This window comes from Mandrillus leucophaeus, unplaced genomic scaffold (genome assembly GCF_000951045.1).
Source record: "Mandrillus leucophaeus isolate KB7577 unplaced genomic scaffold, Mleu.le_1.0 Scaffold281, whole genome shotgun sequence".
NCBI lineage: Eukaryota > Metazoa > Chordata > Mammalia > Primates > Cercopithecidae > Mandrillus > Mandrillus leucophaeus.
This window is the reverse complement of record NW_012102932.1, coordinates 637,749-655,234: the sequence shown is the minus strand read 5'-3', so window position 1 is coordinate 655,234 and position 17,486 is coordinate 637,749.

Genomic DNA, 17,486 nt, shown 5'->3' with positions numbered 1-17,486 from the left:
CTCAGAGTTTCTGCACATGAGCAAATGGCTCGTTTCTTTCAAAGAAAGCAGCATACGAGGCTCTGAAGAACATGTATTTTAGAAGTTTATGGCTCTTTATCATTCTTAGGTAGGAGTTTCAAGTCTGCCTCTCCAGTCTTGAAAGAATAAGCCCTTAATTAAAATGTGACCATTGGTCTCTCAAATATCTTCTAGACCAGTGCTGTCCAATTGAAATATCAAATATAATGTGAGTTATGTGTGTAATTTCAGATTTCCTATTAGCCATATCAAAAAGTAAAAAGAAAGATATAAAACATACCTTAATAATATATTTTATTTAATCTAATATATACAAAATATTATCATATCAACATGTAATCAATATTTTTAAAATTAACAATAAAATATTTTACATTCCTTTTTGGGGGTACAAATGTGGTGCGTATTTTATACTTAAAAAGCATCTCAGTTCAAACTAGCCACGTTCAAGTACTCCATACAGCCACATGTGGTGGTAGCTACTGTACTGGACAGCACAGATCCAGACCCGGAGAGAGAGAGGGCTGAGACAGCGCCTATTCTGCACCCAGTGATGGGGAGACATGGAAGAAGAGAAACTGATGAGTATTGATGCATGCCCCACACCCATCGCATAAGGATATCCCATGCTGGCTCTCCCTTCAGAATACATCCAGAATCCTGCCACTTCTCACCACGTCCACTGCTGCCACCGTGCTCCAAGCCACTATTGTCTCTCACCTGCATCACTTCTTACTGATCTTCCTCTTTCTACCCTTCCCCCCTGCAGTCTGTCCTCAAGGCAGCAGCCAAATCAAGCCTATTGAAGTGTAAGTCAGATCCTGTACCTTCTCTCCTCAAAACCCTTCAATGGATGTCCATTTCACTCAGACTAAAGCCAAAGTTCCTACAACAGACCCTCAGGCCCTACCTGGCCTGTCTCCCACTCCCAGAGTCACCTCTTCTACTTACTCTCCCTTTTGTTTACTCTGCTGCAGCCCCACTGGCCTCTTTGCCATTCATCAAATATTCCCATGCCTGCCCATCTTAGGAGGAAGCTGCCTGTTCCTTCGGTGGGAATGCTCTTCCCCCAGACACAAGACATCTTCAAGGCTAACGCCTTCACCTCCTTCGAGTTTTTGACCAAATAACACTTTCTCTCTTTGTTTATTGTTTGTTTGTTTTTGTTGTTTTTTGTTTTGTTTTGTTTTGTTTTCTTTTTTTGAGACAGAGTTTCACTCTTGTTGCCCAGGCTGGAGTGGAATGACGCTATCTTGACTCACCGCAACCTCCACCTCCCAGGTTCAAGTGATTCTCCTGCCTCAGCCTCCCAAGTAGCTGGGACTACAGGCATGCACTACCATGCCCAGCTAATTTTGTATTTTCAGTAGAGACAGGGTTTCTCCATGTTGGTCAGACTGGTCTTGAACTCCTGACCTCAGGTGATCCATCCGCCTGCCTCAGCCTCCCAAAGTGCTGGGATTACAGGTGTCAGCTACCACACCTGGCCAATAATACTTTCTCTTTGAGATTTACCCTACGTGGTAATGCAAACTACTCACATTCCATCCAGCTCCTTCACTCTATACTATACTACTGTATAATATATTTGTGCTGTGTTTGTTATTTATTACCTGCTCCCCCATAAATGTTTCATAAAAGCAGGAATATTTATCTGTTTTGTTACTTGCTGTATCTGTAAACCCTGGATTAGTGCCTGGCATGTGGTAGGTGCTCAATAAATATTTGTTGAACAAATGACTGAATGAATGAGATTGGAGGCATCTTCCATGCGCCTCCCTGTAGCTCAGCCCCCCAACAGTGACGAGGACTCTGTACCACCCTTCCCAGTCATCTTCTTCATCTTCCCACCACATTGCAAAGCCTTGGGAAGAAATAGGATCGGAGTTAGGTAATCATCCTAACTAAATGAACTTTTCCCTTGTAACAATAATTCTTTCCTGGTTTTCTTTTTGTGTTTGTTTTTTAATCACAGGCTCCCTTGTGAGGTTGGTGGCAGCCGTGAATGTTCTTCCCCAACAATTTCACATACAATTTCTGGAGGTTCATAGACCTCTGATGCACACCAGAAGAGTCCAGGGACCTCAAATTAATAATTCATGCCCCAGAGGATCACCCAAGCGCAGTTTTCCTATCCATCTTTGAAATCAAATCTTTCTGCTGCTACAAAAATAGAAACCGTATCCAGAAAGAAATTACAGAGCCAACAGCAAACTTGAATGGTAATATAGTTTATCTTTTCACCTGCAGATAGCTCTGAACTGTCTGCTCTTCCTAGGAAAACTCCACTTCATGGGGAGGTAGATCAGTAGCTCACATCCAGAAGTTCTTTCTCATTCCTTATCTAAATTGCTCCTGCTTTAAGATAGATCTGCTTTCTTTAGCCAGATCTCCTGGGAAAACAAAAAAACCAAGTACTTATCTTTAAAAAACTATTAGGATGTCCCTAGTCCCTTCCCCAAGTCCCTTCAGGCAAAATAAACAGAGTCATTGGCCTATTCTAAACAAGTTCACTGAAAATGCCTTTTCTCAGAAGGGTTTGAGCTCTGGCCTGAGCCAGCCCAGAAAACAGTTCAAGAGACCCAGAGGAGCAAGCACTGAAGGACAAAGGGAGGCCCCGGGGGTACCCCACAGATCCCTAGAAGACAGGATACTCATCTCCTTTGCCTGGAAATGTGGCATATGATGACCAAGAAAGACACAAAGCAAGGGTTCTTTAACATCCTTCCCTAAAAGTGGCTGCCAGATGCATGATGCTGTCCCACAGACTCTGCCTGTCACTAAAGCCCATTCTTAGTGTGTGGACAGTTAATCAGATGGTAATCTTCAAACACCCCTTTGGTCAATGGAATAGGGAAAAAGATGAGTTTACATTCTTCTGGATTTTAGCTATTCATTGACTATAGTCTGAAAGCTTTAAAAATGCTTTACAAAATAAATCCACAGAGCTCCTTTTCTGAAGCATGATTAAGTCAGAGAATAGTAAAACTCCCTGGCCCAGAACTGAAACCTTCCCATAATTATTGAAATCAAATAAAAGCATGACAGTCTGTGTCTTCACAAAGCAAAATCTATTCATTAGGCAATAAAAAGCAGTCTAGAATAAAACACAGAGTTTATATCAGAGTCTCGTCAGAGGATTTGCACAGAAATTATTCCATCAATATTTTTTGTTGGAATTGCAGTTTATTTATAAAGGAATTGCCAAGAGCCTTTCATAAATTGTGAAACTTCCTAGATGAACCAGAATTGTATAATCAATGAAACTGAGGAAAAACATATTAAGTTCCCTGAAGAACTTAGAGAGTGAGGGGAAAGTGGAATCAAAATATTGATTGTTTATATCTATCTCTCTTTTGCCCCCTGAGGCTAATGAGAGATTCATGGAAGCATGGGATTTTTACAAACCTTAAACATTAGCTAGCTCCCAGACAGTCCCCCTCTGCTGTGTTTACTGAGTATGACTCTTCCATAACCTCTCAAGTGGAGGCTGCTTGAAGTTCATTAATTCCTTCAATTAGCTACATGCTACTGATGTAGCTCCCAAAGACCTTGTCTTAGTTCAGGATGCTATAACAGAATATTGCAGACTGGATGGCTGAAACAGCAGATATTTATTTCTCATAGTTTTAAAGTCTGGGAAGTCCAAGGTCAAAGTAACGGCAGATACAGTGAATGACGAGGGACTGCTTCATGGTCTGTAGATGACTGTGTTCTCGTATCCTCATCTTGTGGAGAACAGAGAAGGAGGAAGCAAGTTCTATGGTGTCTCTCCTTATAAAGGCACTAATTCCTTCCAGAGGGCTCCACTCTCATGACCTAATTACATCCCAAAGTTCACATCTCCAAATACCATCCCTTTGGGGATTAGGGTTTCAACATGTGGATTTGGGGGGATGCAAACATTTAGTTCATAGTAGAACCAATTCTACTAAAAAGGCAGCACCAATTGGCATATTATATATATTCTTCTCTGGACCCAAAACTGTTGAGGAATAGCATTAATAATCATAAAAAGTCAAATAATCCTTTTAAGGAAGTTGAGTAGCTCAGCCAAGCAAAACATTTTCAAATATTTCATCCTCCCTCTTTATCTGACTTTAATTTCTCATGGCAGGAGGGCTTTGAGCAATTAAAATTGGGCATGCTTTTTTGTGATGTCATCCTTTTTCTTTCAGTTTGTTTGTTTCTGTATTGCCCAGACTAATTGCTTTAGAATAACACTGTTATTGTAAACAGTGATGTGATAAAGGGGAAACAGTGAAAGGCTCGGAAAAATATAATAATTTAATACATTATAAACAAATAAATATATGTGTATATATATATCATATATATATATATTTTTTATATATATATATATTAGAAACAGGGTTTCACTCTGTTGCCCAGGCAGGAGTGCAGTGGCAACTTCTTAGCTCACTGCAGCCTCGAACTCCTGGGCTCAAGCTATCCTCCCCACTCATCCTCCCAAGTAGCTAGGACTACAGGCATGCACCACGACACTCAGCTGGTTTTTAAAATTTTTTGTAGAGGCAGGGTCTTGCTATGTTGTCCAGGCTGTTCCCAAACTCTTGGACTCCATCAGTTCTCCCACCTTGGCCTCCCAAAGTGCTGGGATTACAGGCATGAGCCACCACACCCACCCATAAATATTTTTAGAAGGAAATTTTCTGACTCCTGTGTCACAAGGGACAATAATTTCTGTATTCCTTTAAGTTAATCCATATGACCTAATGAGCCACAACTACCAAAACAGGTAGGGTGCATCCTGAGAGCTGTGCAGTTTGGACTGAATTATGGTGGAATTGACTCAGACTGAGGCAGAAAAATCTGGACATATTAATAGCATCCAAAAGTAGATTTTAAAGAACTCATTACATGAGGATGAGATCCTGTGGAGGGGTTCAGGTTAATATATGGGTTAAATCATTGAAAGAGTCACTGAGGAAGACATTTTAAGAGACACGCAGGTTGGACGCATCTTTGCACAGAGGGTATATTTAGCCTGAGCAACATATGTTTAGAATCCAGATTGAAGATCATCCTTGATTATGGATGGAGGGACAAATCTCTCTGGCCAGAAACCTGGAGTGGGGAGACAGGTTAGGTGGAAAAAGTAGACTGTGTTTCTTCCTTTGGTAACACTCACAAAAGTGTCCACTCCCAGAAATGCTGGAAAGGAGAAAGTGACTCTGTTAATAACCAACTTTAAATGAGCTAATTAAGGAAATAAGGGCTTTGGGGACACCACACTCTTTATAATGAGAGGAATTGGACTCTGGAGAGTTGCTGGAAAGTTCACCTTCTGGACCATGCCCACTGACTCTACTGGAAATGGAAATCTGAAGGGGATAAGGATGACCTGGGAGAAAATGTCCTGGGGTCAGACCAAGCTTGGGGCTGGTGCACAAGGCTTTGCCTTGACTTTTAAAGTTCTCTCTATAAATATGTCTCACCTCTTTATTTTGCACATAGTAGGGAAGCCTGAAAAATTATTCTTCAGGTTATAGGCTGCACCAATTGCTCAGTTTAGAGAACTTTAAGGAATCCCTCCTTAAGAAAAAAAAAAATCAGTAGTTGTGTTCATGTTGAGGAATTTTAATACATATCATGTACACATATATGTACATACAAACCACATAATAAAAAACATTTTTTCCTTTAACTATTACAGTCCAGTTCTTGAAGTGTCAAGGTCATAAAGTTTACCAATTAGCTATTATGAACAAGTTCTTCATCAGAATAAATGGAAATTTTACTTTGCTTTAGAGAAAATACAAGGTGAGAATATGCACTGTATTTTGAGATCTGAATAAAAGAACATTTCTATACTATTTTAATAGAAATATTGCTCAGTTTTAAATGTATCTCAAGTTTAAATGCGTGGTATTTTTCCTTTCTAAAGTAGGATTGAATCTTCTGCTCTCAGCCATCAGTTCTGGGTAAATCCAAGCTGCTTGGCTGGCTAAAAAGAGGTATGGTTGGTTTTACCTAATGGCTACCCCCATCTGTAATCTTCTTTATGCAACTAAAAATCAGTAAGAACAACACACTTATTTTTTCTCTGTATGTCCTGGAAGCCGACCTTTATACTACGCCTCACAAGACAGGGACAGAAGGAGGCATTTGGAGATGTTCGGACAGAATGGAAGTCAATTAGAACATTCTAATGGTGGGCAGGCAGGCAATCTGAAATCAGATATGTTATATAGGGATGCTGGTGGATTCTATAAGGCCTGTGAGAATGAACAAGCAGGTTAGTACTAGATGCTGTTGCCAAAGAATGGGCAAGGGCAGAAGTGAAAGAAGAAATAGAGAAGGTGGTAGGGTCAAATAGTGAGACTCAGATAGGAGAATCTGTATCTTTGTAACAATATTTTTGCCCACTGGAAAGAAGACATAGGATAAGATTTTAGATATTGATATTCAAAATTGTTGCCATGAATGTTCATAGCAGCATTATTCACAACAGGAAAAAGCAGAAACAGCCCACATATCCATCAACTAATGAATGGATAAACAAAGGTGGTTTCTCCATACGATGGAATATTATTTGACAATAAAAAGAATGAAGAGCTGATATATACTACAGTGTGGATGATCTTCAAAAATTTTATGCTTAGTGAGAGAAGTCAGAGCAAAAGGACACATGCTGTATCATTCCATTTACATGAAATGTTCAGAAAAGTCAAACCCATGGAAACAGAGAGTAGATTAGAGGTTGCCTAGGGCTGCAGGTGGGAATGGGAGCAACAATAAATCGACATGATATTTCTTTTGGGGCTGATGGAAATGATGTATGATTAGCTAGTGGTGATGGTTGCACACCAATAAGGCTCAACAATAAGAGTAACGTTTTGTGGCCGGGCGCAGTGGTTCACGCCTGTAATCCCAGCACTCTGGGAGGCCGAGGCGGGCGGACCACCTGAGGTCGGGAGTTTGAGACCAGTCTGACCAACATGGAGCAACCCCGTCTCAACTAAAAATACAAAATTAGCTAGGCATGATGGCACATGTCTGTATCACAGCTACTTGGGAGGCTGAGGCAGGAGAATCACTTCAACCCAGGAGGCGGAGGTTGCGGTGAGCCGAGATCGTGCCATTGCACTCCAGCCTGGGCAACAAGAGCAAAACTCTGTCTCAAAATAAAAAAAATAAATAAATACAATAAAGTGTAACCTTACTGAAAATTATTAAATTGTAGATTTAAAATTGGTGATTTTATGGTATGAAAATTATACCTCAAAAAGCCATTATAAAAAATTACTATCTGACAGTATTATCACTATTCTGTATTGAATGTTTAAGAACTCTATGTATGAATTTATGTTCATTACGGCTTTAAATGAATTCCTCAATTTCCCTTAAGAGAAAGGTTTTGCTTTATTTTTCTTTTTGTACTCAGGTATTGCTAATAAGGAAGAAAAACTGGTGTCCTGTTTTTAACCTGAGGACACTAGGGCCAGAGGTCAGGAAGAGGGATCACCTTCCCCATCAACACAACATCCTTCCAAAAGTGCTTCCTCTCCTTCTATAATTGTGAAGCACCTATTACTATTCCTCAAGGCCCAAAGCGGGTTTGTAGGATGATGGATATAAGAGATGTTGGGATTTCAAGGATGAAGAACATCAAGCAGTGAAGCAGAGAAAACGATGTCTAGAGTGAGAGAAAATGTGAGGGACTGTTGAAAAATATCATCAATATTCATACAGACTTGATATTAGTGACAAGGAGGGATAATACTCACCTAGGTGGAAAATGTTCACATCCCGTCAGCTGAAATTACGTCTTCAAGCAGATGGTTTTGAATTGCTGTGAATAACCTCACATTTGCATAATGACTTTTCTAGTTTTTTTTTCTATTACTCTCAACTAATTGCTTTAGAATAATGTTATTTCTATTAAACTCCTCCTCCTAGGAACGGGTGCAAACATATGTAACATTTACAATTTTTTGTTGTTGTTTATTTCTTCACCACATAACACTGAGCCTCCTGGTAGTGTTACAAATCTTTGGCTATTAAGGATCAGAGATGTCCCTGTCCCTTTTCTTGCATGTTACATTGAGGAAGGAGATGGCTTTTAAAATCTTGGTGAAATTTTTCTTGATCTGATATTGGCTAGAGCAAGTATATGACCTGGTTTCCGTTGTAGGGGATCATATCATACCACCCCAAAATATGGCATTTTTCCATATTGATTCATTTGAGTTGAAGGCAATTGAGTAACAGCAGATGCAGAAAGAGCTCTCTGACCTTCCCCTTTCAATTTATTTTTAATTTTTAATTTTTTTATTTCAATTGGTTTTTGGGGAACAGGTGGCGTTTGGTTACATGAATAAGTTCTTTAGTGGTGATTTCTGAGATTTTGGTGCACCCATCACCTGAGCAGTGTACCCGGTGTGTAGTCATTTATTCCTTTCCACCCCCCACCATTTCTCCTGAGTCCCCAAAGTCCAATGTATCATTCTTACACCTTTGCGTCCTCACAGCTTAACTCCCACATATGAGTGGGAATATATGATGTTTTTTGGTTTTCTATTATTGAGTTACTTAACTTAGAATAATAGTCTCCAATTCCATCCAGGTTGCTGCAAATGCCATTATTTCATTCCTTTTTATGGCTGAGTAGTATTCCATGGTGTGTGCGTGCATGTGTGTGTATATATATACATATATACCAAAAATATATATCACAAATATATATATATCACCTATATATAAATCACTATATGTGTGTGTGTGTGTGTATGTGTGTGTATATATATATCTCACATTTTTCTTTTTTTTTGAGATGGAGTCTTACTCTGTGGCCCAGGCTGGAGTGCAGTGGCACTGCAACCTCCACCTCCTGGGTTCAAGTGATTTTCATACCTTAATCTCCAGAGTAGCTGGGATTACAGGCATGCACCACCACGCCTGGCTAGTTTTTGTATTTGTAGTAGAGACGGGGTTTCACCACGTTGGCCAGGCTGGTCTCAAACTCCTGACCTCAAGTGATCTGCCTGCCTCAGCCTCCCAAAGTGCTGGGATTACAGGTGGGAGCCACTGCACCCAGACAATATCACATTTCCTTTATCCACTCATTGATTGATGGGCATTTGGGCTGGTTCCTTACTTTTGCAATTGCAAATTGTGCTGCTATAAACATGTGTGTGCAAGTATCTTTTTTGTATAATGACTTATTTTCCTCTGGATAGATACCTAGTAGTGAGGTTGCTAGATCAAACAGCAGGTCTACTTTTAGTTTAAATGCAGGGCACAAATTTCTTGTGACAAAGGTGCTCTCCCTATACCAGGAAGACGAGAACATTCTTATCACTGGATATGGGGAGTCAACACCCAGATGAATCCATACAAAAAAGCCTACTGAAATAACCTTACTTTCTATTAGTTTCCCATTTATTTCCTACCCACTTTCCCATAATCTGCTGCTTCAGCCCAACTCCCTTTTTTCCTTGTCTTATTATTTTGTCTTGTTGCATCTTCTGAAATTTTTAATTCTTTGTTAATGTGGTATATAAGCTCTCAGGTCTATCTGCTTCTTTGGATCTTCATTTCTTACATATGAAAGGCTCCATGTACGTGTAAAACATTAATATCAAATAAAATTTGTACACTGTTTCTCCTGTTAATCTGTCTTTTGCCACTTTAATTCTCAGGCTAAGCCCACAGAACCTAAGAGGAATGAGGAAAAGTATTTCCCCTCCTTCATTTTGTCTCCTAAATTTTCAAACCAACAATGTCAGTACTTCCTTAAGTTTTCCAGGGATTCTTGTGAGCCACATTACTAAGGCAGGTAGCAATTTAAAAATCATTTCTATAGCTATTTTATTCATTTTTCCTGTTTTCACCCAGAAAGATCAAGTCAAAGCCTTCTCAATATGACAGCCCTTTTTATAATTGAAGACTTCTATCAAATATTTGTCATCTAAAACGTTGTTAGTCCAGGTTAAACATCCCTAGTATGTCGGCCATTTGTCAAAAGACATACATTTTTCTTCTTGGTTGGAAGAATTTTGGTATTGTCTGAAAGTGTGTTGCCCACTTTAAGATACAATCTGATGGAAGATGTACCTGGTGTGACTATTACCCTCATTAATAACAGTGACAATTATTCATGGGAAATATAAGCAGTGCTGAGATAAAATTATGTACTGGCAGGAAGAGAAAGCTATTTGTGAGTGTTTGCTCTGAGCAGACTCTGTTAGGTGCTTTGTAAACATTAGCCCATGCAGCTCATTAAGCAAGATGGGAAGAGGAGGGAGGGTTTCTGCTCACCTAATGGGGTCCACTCTAGGGATTAGAATTTTTATGAAAATCATCAATTGGTTCCACCCACTTCAGATATCATCCTGAAAGGGCTCTTTCACTTGAAAATGTACAAAAGCAAAAAAAAAAAAAAAGAAGAGGAATTAAAAATTATTAACCCCATACTATGAAATAGGAACTAAGTGTAGTTTGTTCAAAAGTTGGTTGAAAATGATTATATCTGATAGCATGCAACAAGTAATTTAGCTCTGAGGGTAACTTCTAATCCTTCTTCACTGAGGATCACAGAAAGCCTTCTCCAGGGGTGAATGAAGCAGCAGCCTGTGTCCTAGTCCTTTCATCACCCTAGGTCTGAATCACCCACACATTCCCCATCTGGACCATACAATTCTGGGTCTGGAGCACCAGTCTGAGGTGTCATAGTGGATTTAATTAAATCAACTGGTGAGAAATCACAGGCATTATATCCCCAATGGCTCCCAGTTTATTCCTTAAGTACAGCCTTCAGGAACGGTATTCTGCACATATTGGGTTCCTTTAATAAGCACTCCACCAAATGCCAACATCACAGCTACTCTCTATGTGATCTGTATGCTGGTGCAGGTTCTAAGCTGTAGCCATGGGGATGGCTTTAAGATTCCTGGACTTCAGTGGGAAGAGAGGCACTTGTTGGGTCAGCCTTTTCCAATTCAGGAGGCTTAAGATATTCACAGGTAATTCTTGAAGAAAATATCAATGCCAGAAGTAGGTTTTCTTCTACAGTGTATTTTATTTTGATACGCAGGAAAAATATAAGAGTATTTAGAAGTGGCCTGTCATACCCAAGAATGTGAAGAAATCACCAGTGCAAGAGCACTTTGACAGCACTGACCATGTAAACTCTGAATTGACGTGTGTCATTGGGGTAGCTTATCTTATAAATTTAATATGCATTTGTGACGTATAAAAGTTAGGGAGGGTTTTAATACTAAGAAATAGAAAACTCGGTTAACAATGGCTTAAACAACCGAGAGTTTGGTTTTCTTGCCTACTAAGATGCTGGGAAGTAGGCAGTGGCAGGCTCCATTCAGCTGCTCAGTGGTGTGCCAGGGCCCCTGACCTTTCTCATTTTCTGCTCCAGCATCCTCAGATTGTTGCCTCGGGTCCACAGAGGGAAGTTGCCTCTCCACAAGAAGCAAGGAGAAGGGAGACAAGACACGGCTTCAGTAAGCTTTTTCTCCTGGGTCTGTCCCTTTATCTGAAAATAAAATATTTCCTAAACCCCTCTAGCAAACTTCCCCTATATATCTCATCAGTCAAAATTAGATCCCATAGTCACTCTGGCTGCAAGGGAGATTGGGAAGGGGATATCTGAGAAAAGGCAATAGGATTACTATAACCGGTTTACAGACATGAAGATTCATGAGGGGAGCCAAACACATCTTCTCCCCCAAGCAAGAAAACACTGGCAGGAAGGAGAACCATGGACATCCATGAGGGAATGCAGCAATCTGCTGTATTGAAAGCCTGCCTACCACAAAGACTCATTTCCTGTAGATCAAATTCTGAGAAAAGAAAGTCTTCAATGAAAAACCAAGTCTTGCTCTCAAACTCCAGATCAAATCAATACAAAATTGGAATTCTACAAAGGAAAAAGACATAATGGCAGACTTGGGTTTCTAAAAGAATTGAGAGCTGAGGTGTATAAGGTAAGACAATGAATAGTTTTAACAGCAAGCTGTGTTAAGAGTATTAGAATATCATCAAACATGCAGCTCCTGCTGTTCATCACTTTTATGCAATGTGTCTTTGAAAATAGAATTTCTCCTATTATGCTAAAAAGACAACAGATATTAGGTAAAGATCTGATGAGAATAAATGACAATGCTCCCTATAGCATACAAATATTTGATTAAAACACACTTCCCATTTTTAAAAAGTTGGTGTTTTTAACATCATTATTTACAAGAAGAAAAATTTTACCTGCAAAAGTAGTACCGTTTAGTGACAAAAAGAATAAGCTGTGAAGCAAAGCAAACCTGGATTCCTATTCTGACCTACTTATTAGCCTTGGTCAAGTCTCAGTGATTTCCCTGAAAAATGAGGGTAATAAGAGCACCTACCTTGTAGACTGCTGTGAATCTTAAAGATGCCAATGCACACTAAAACTTTCCATATTTCCAGGCACATAAGAAACCCTTAGCATTACCTATCTCAATATTTTTCTTGGTTTTGTTTTGAATAAAAGCATTTGGACCTAATTTTAATTGTTAATTATAATAAATAATTTATTTGTGAGATTTTTTTCTGTTGTGGTTTACTTGAACCCAAGGATGCATTGGATCTTATGAACTCTTCTTATTGGTGTGCTGCCAAGAAAGTATAATTATTAAAGTATTCTGTCATATGTTTTGATAACCCTCTAACTAGACCATGACTTTTAAAAGTCTACAGTAGTGGATTGGACCACACCTAATGGAGTCCATGGAATTTCCTACATGGCACTTGTCATGCCCTGGACCACTGCATCTGGCTGCAACAACTCTGGTTTGCTGTTAACCCTCCATGCCCCGGGCTGTAGGCTCCAGATACAGTAGTTTTGGGCTGTCAAGTAGAAGTGCTGAGTTATACCGACTTTTCTCTTCCAGACTCTCCAAGTCTCTTCCAAGAAAACTTCTTGTGTTAGTCTGTTCTCTCATTACCATAAAGAAATATCTGGGACTGGGTAATTTATAAAGAAAATAGGTTTAATTGCCTCAAGGTTCTGCAAGCTGTACAGAAAGCATAATGCTGGCATCTGCTTGGCTTCTGGGGAGGCCTCAAGAAACTTATAATCATGGCAAAAGGCAAAGGGACAGTCAGCACTTCACTTGGTCAGAGCAGAAGGAAGAGCACAGAGAGGGAGGTGCTACACACTTTTAAATGACCAGCTCTCGTGAGAACTCACTCACTATCATAAGAACAGCACCAAGAGGGAAATCCACCCTCATGATCCAATCACCTCCCACCAGGCCCCACCTTCAACATGGCAACATTGGGGATTACAATTCAATACGAGATTTGGGCAGGGACACAGACCCAAACCATATAACTTCTCTTGGCCACGTGTTCTCACTTCTATCTTTGACTAGTTCATGTTTTGACCTGTGTGTAAAATGGGACCATACTACTATCCAGCCACATTATTCCATTTTGCCTTCAGGAATACCATGATACACTTTGTTGAATACTTTATTAAATCTATGTTTATCATATTTGCCTAGGCTAGCAGGCTGGCAAGGTCATCAAGGTTAAATTGGAATGCTTGTTTTTGTTACTGCCTCTCTCTCCTGTTAGACAGTAAGAGCCAATATGACAGAAATCATGTCTGATTTGGCCACAATACCAGAGATAAAATGAATAATTTTTAGTGACTCATAGACTGAATGACAAACTGACTTCATCGGACTCTGAGTGGTCACTATTTTTTTTCTCTACACGCTCCCATCTTTCCTTTAACAGTTATTTTCTAGAAAAATGTCCATGATCAACGTGAAAGCCACCAACACTATGTAGAGACAGTCTCTGATACCTCCAGCCTCACTCTTCTCGCTAACATCACACTCAGAAGGAGATCTAGATGCTGGTAAAATGGCTGACCCAGCAGGACTCATGGAGGACAGCATTCTTTCCAGAGGCAATCTAAGCAAGGTTGAGCCAGACACAGACAAAGTTACCTAGGAAGAGACAGAGGCTGAGTGGTCCAGGGGTTTGTTTGTCTTTTTAATTCCAGGCTCCAGCATCCCTGATATGGTCAAAGTGGTATCCAAAAGGAAAAAAACCTTCCAAAAATCAATGAATCCAGGAGCTGTTTTTTTGAAAAGATCAACAAAACAGATATACCACTAGCAAAACTAATAAAGAAGAAAAGAGAGAAGAATGAAATAGATGCAATAAAAAATGATATAGGGGATATCATCACTGATCCCACAGAAATACAAACTATCATCAGATAATACTATAAACACCTCTATGCAAATAAACTAGAAAATCTAGAAGAAATGGATAAATTCCTGGACACATAGACCCTCCCAAGTCTAAACCAGGAAGAAGTTGAATCCCTGAATAGATCAATAACAAGTTATGAAATTGAGGCAGTAATTAATAGCCTACCAACCAAAAAAAGTCCAGGACCAGACGGATTCACAGTTAAATTCTACCAGAGGTACAAAGAGGAGCTGCTACCATTCCTTCCAAAACTATTCCAATCAATAGAAAAAGAGGGACTCCTCCCTAACTCATTTTATGAGGCCAGTATCATCCTGATACCAAAACCTGGCAGTGACACAACAAAAAAAGAAAATTTCAGGCCAATATCCCTGATGAACATCAGTGCAAAAATCCTCAATAAAATACTGGCAAACTGACTCCAGCAGCACATCAAAAAAGCTTATCCACCACGATCAAGTTGGCTTCATCCCTGGGATGCAAGGCTGGTTCAACATACACAAATTAATAAACATAATCCATCACATAAACAGAACCAATCACAAAAACCACATGATTTTCTCAATAGATGCAGAAAGGGCCTTTGACAAAATTCAATACCCATTCATGCTAAAATCTCTCAATAAACTGGGTATCGATGGAATGTATCTCAAAATAATAAGTTATTTATGATAAACCCAGAGCCAATATCATACTGAATGGCAAAAACTGGAAGCATTCACTTTGAAAACTGGCACAAGGCAAGGATGCCTTCTCTCACCACTCCTCTTCAACATAGTATTGGAAGTTCTGGCCAGGGCAATCAGGCAAGAGAAAAAAATAAAGAGTATTCAAATAGGAAAAGAGGGAGTCAAATTGTCTCTGTTTGCAGATGACATGATTGTGTATTTAGAAAACCCCATCATCTCAGTCCAAAATCTCCTTAAGCAGATAAGCAACTTCAGCAAAGTCTCAGGATACAAAACCAATGTGCAAATATCACAAGCATTCCTATACATCAATAATAGACAAACAGAGCCAAATCATGAGTGAATTCCCATTCACAGTTGCTACAAAGAGAATAAAATACCTAGGAATACAACTTGCAAGGGATATGAATGACCTCTTCAAGGAGAACTTCAAACTACTGCTCAATAAAATAAGAGAGGATGCAAACAAATGGAAAAACATTCCATGCTCATGGATAGGAAGAATCAGTATCGTGAAAACGGCACATTGCCCAAAGTAATTTATAGATTCAATGCTATCCCCATCAAGCAACAACTGACTTTCTTCACAGAATTGGAAAACAATACTTTAAACTTCATATGGAACCAAAAAAGAGCCCGCATAGCCAAGACAATCCTGGGCAAGAAGAACAAAGCTGGAGGCATCATGCTACTTGACTTCAAACTATACCACAAGGCTACAGTAACCAAAACAGCATGGTACTGGTACCAAAATAGATATATAGACAAATGAAACAGAAGAGATCCCTCAGAAATAATACCACACATCTACAACCATCTGATCTTTGACAAACCTGACACAAAAAAGCAATGGGGAAAAGATTCCCTATTTAATAAATGTTGTTAGGAAAACTGGCTAGCCATATGCAGAAAACTGAAACTGGACCCCTTCCTTACACCTTATACAAAAATCAACTCAAGATGGATTAACGGCTTAAATGTAAGATCTAGGACCATAAAAATCCTACAAGAAAACCTGGGCAATACCATTCAGGTCATAGGCACAGCCAAAGACTTCGTGTCTAAACCACCAGAAGCAATGGCAACAAAAGCCAAAATTGACAAATGGGCTCTAATTAAACTAAAGAGCTTCTGCACAGCAAAAGAAACTATCAGCAGAGTGAACAGGCAACCTACAGAATGGGAGAAAATTTTTGCAATCTATCCATCTGACAGAGGGCTAATATCCAGAATCTACAAAGAACTCAAACCAATTTACAAGAAAAAAACAAACGAATGCATCAAAAAGTAGGCAAAGGATATGGACACACTTCTCAAAAGAAGACATTTATGCAGCCAACAGACACATGAAAAAATGTTCATCATCACTGGTCATTACAGAAATGCAAACCAAAACCACACTGAGATACCATGTTATGCCAGTTAGAATGGCGATCACTAAAAAGTCAGGAAACAACAGATGCTGGAGAGGACATGGAGAAATAAGAATGCTTTTACACTGTTGGTGGGAGTGTAAATTAGGTCAACCATTGTGGAAGACAGTGTGGTGACTCCTCAAGGATCTAGAACTAGAAATACCATTTGACCCAGCAATCCCATTACTGGGTATATACCCAAAGGATTATAAATCATTCTACTATAAGGACATATGCACATGTATGTTTATTGCGGTACTATTCACAATAGCAAAGACGTGGAATCAACCCAAATGTCCATCAATGACAGACTGGATAAAGGAAAAGTGGCATATATACACCTTGGAATTCTATGCAGTCATACAAAAGGATGAGTTCATGTCCTTTGCAGGGACATGGATGAAGCTAGAAACCATCATTCTCAGCACACTATCAAAAGAACAGAAAACGAAACTGCATGCTCTCACTCATAAATGGGAGTTGACCAATGAGAACACATGGACATAGGGAGGGGAATATCACACACTGGAGCCTGTTGGGGGCTGGGGGGCTGGGAGAGAGATAACACTAGGAGAAATACCTAATGTAGGTGACAAGTTGATGGGTACAGCAAACCACCATGGCACGTGTATAGCTATGTAACAAAACTACATGTTCTGTACATGTACCCCAGAACTCAAAGTATATTTAAAAAAAGAAATATCAAACAATTAAGAAAAGTTAGGTATGTAATAAATGTATGAAATATTTAAAAAATAAAATGAAAGTCTATTTTTTATTATACTTTATGTTCTAGGGTACATGTGCACAACGTGTAGGTTACATATATATACATACACCATGTTGGTGTGCTGCACCCATTAACTCATCAATTACGTTAGGTATATCTCCTAATGCTATCCCTCCCCCGTCCCCCCACCCACAACAGGCTCTGGTGTGTGATGTTCCCCTTCCTGTGTCCAAGTGTTCTCATTGTTCAATTCCCACCTATGAGTGAGAACAAGCGGTGCTTGGTTTTCTGTTCTTGCAATAGTTTGCTGAGAATGATGGTTTCCAGCTGCATCCATGTCCCTACAAAGGACATGAACTCATCCTTTTTTATGGCTGCGTAGTATTCCAT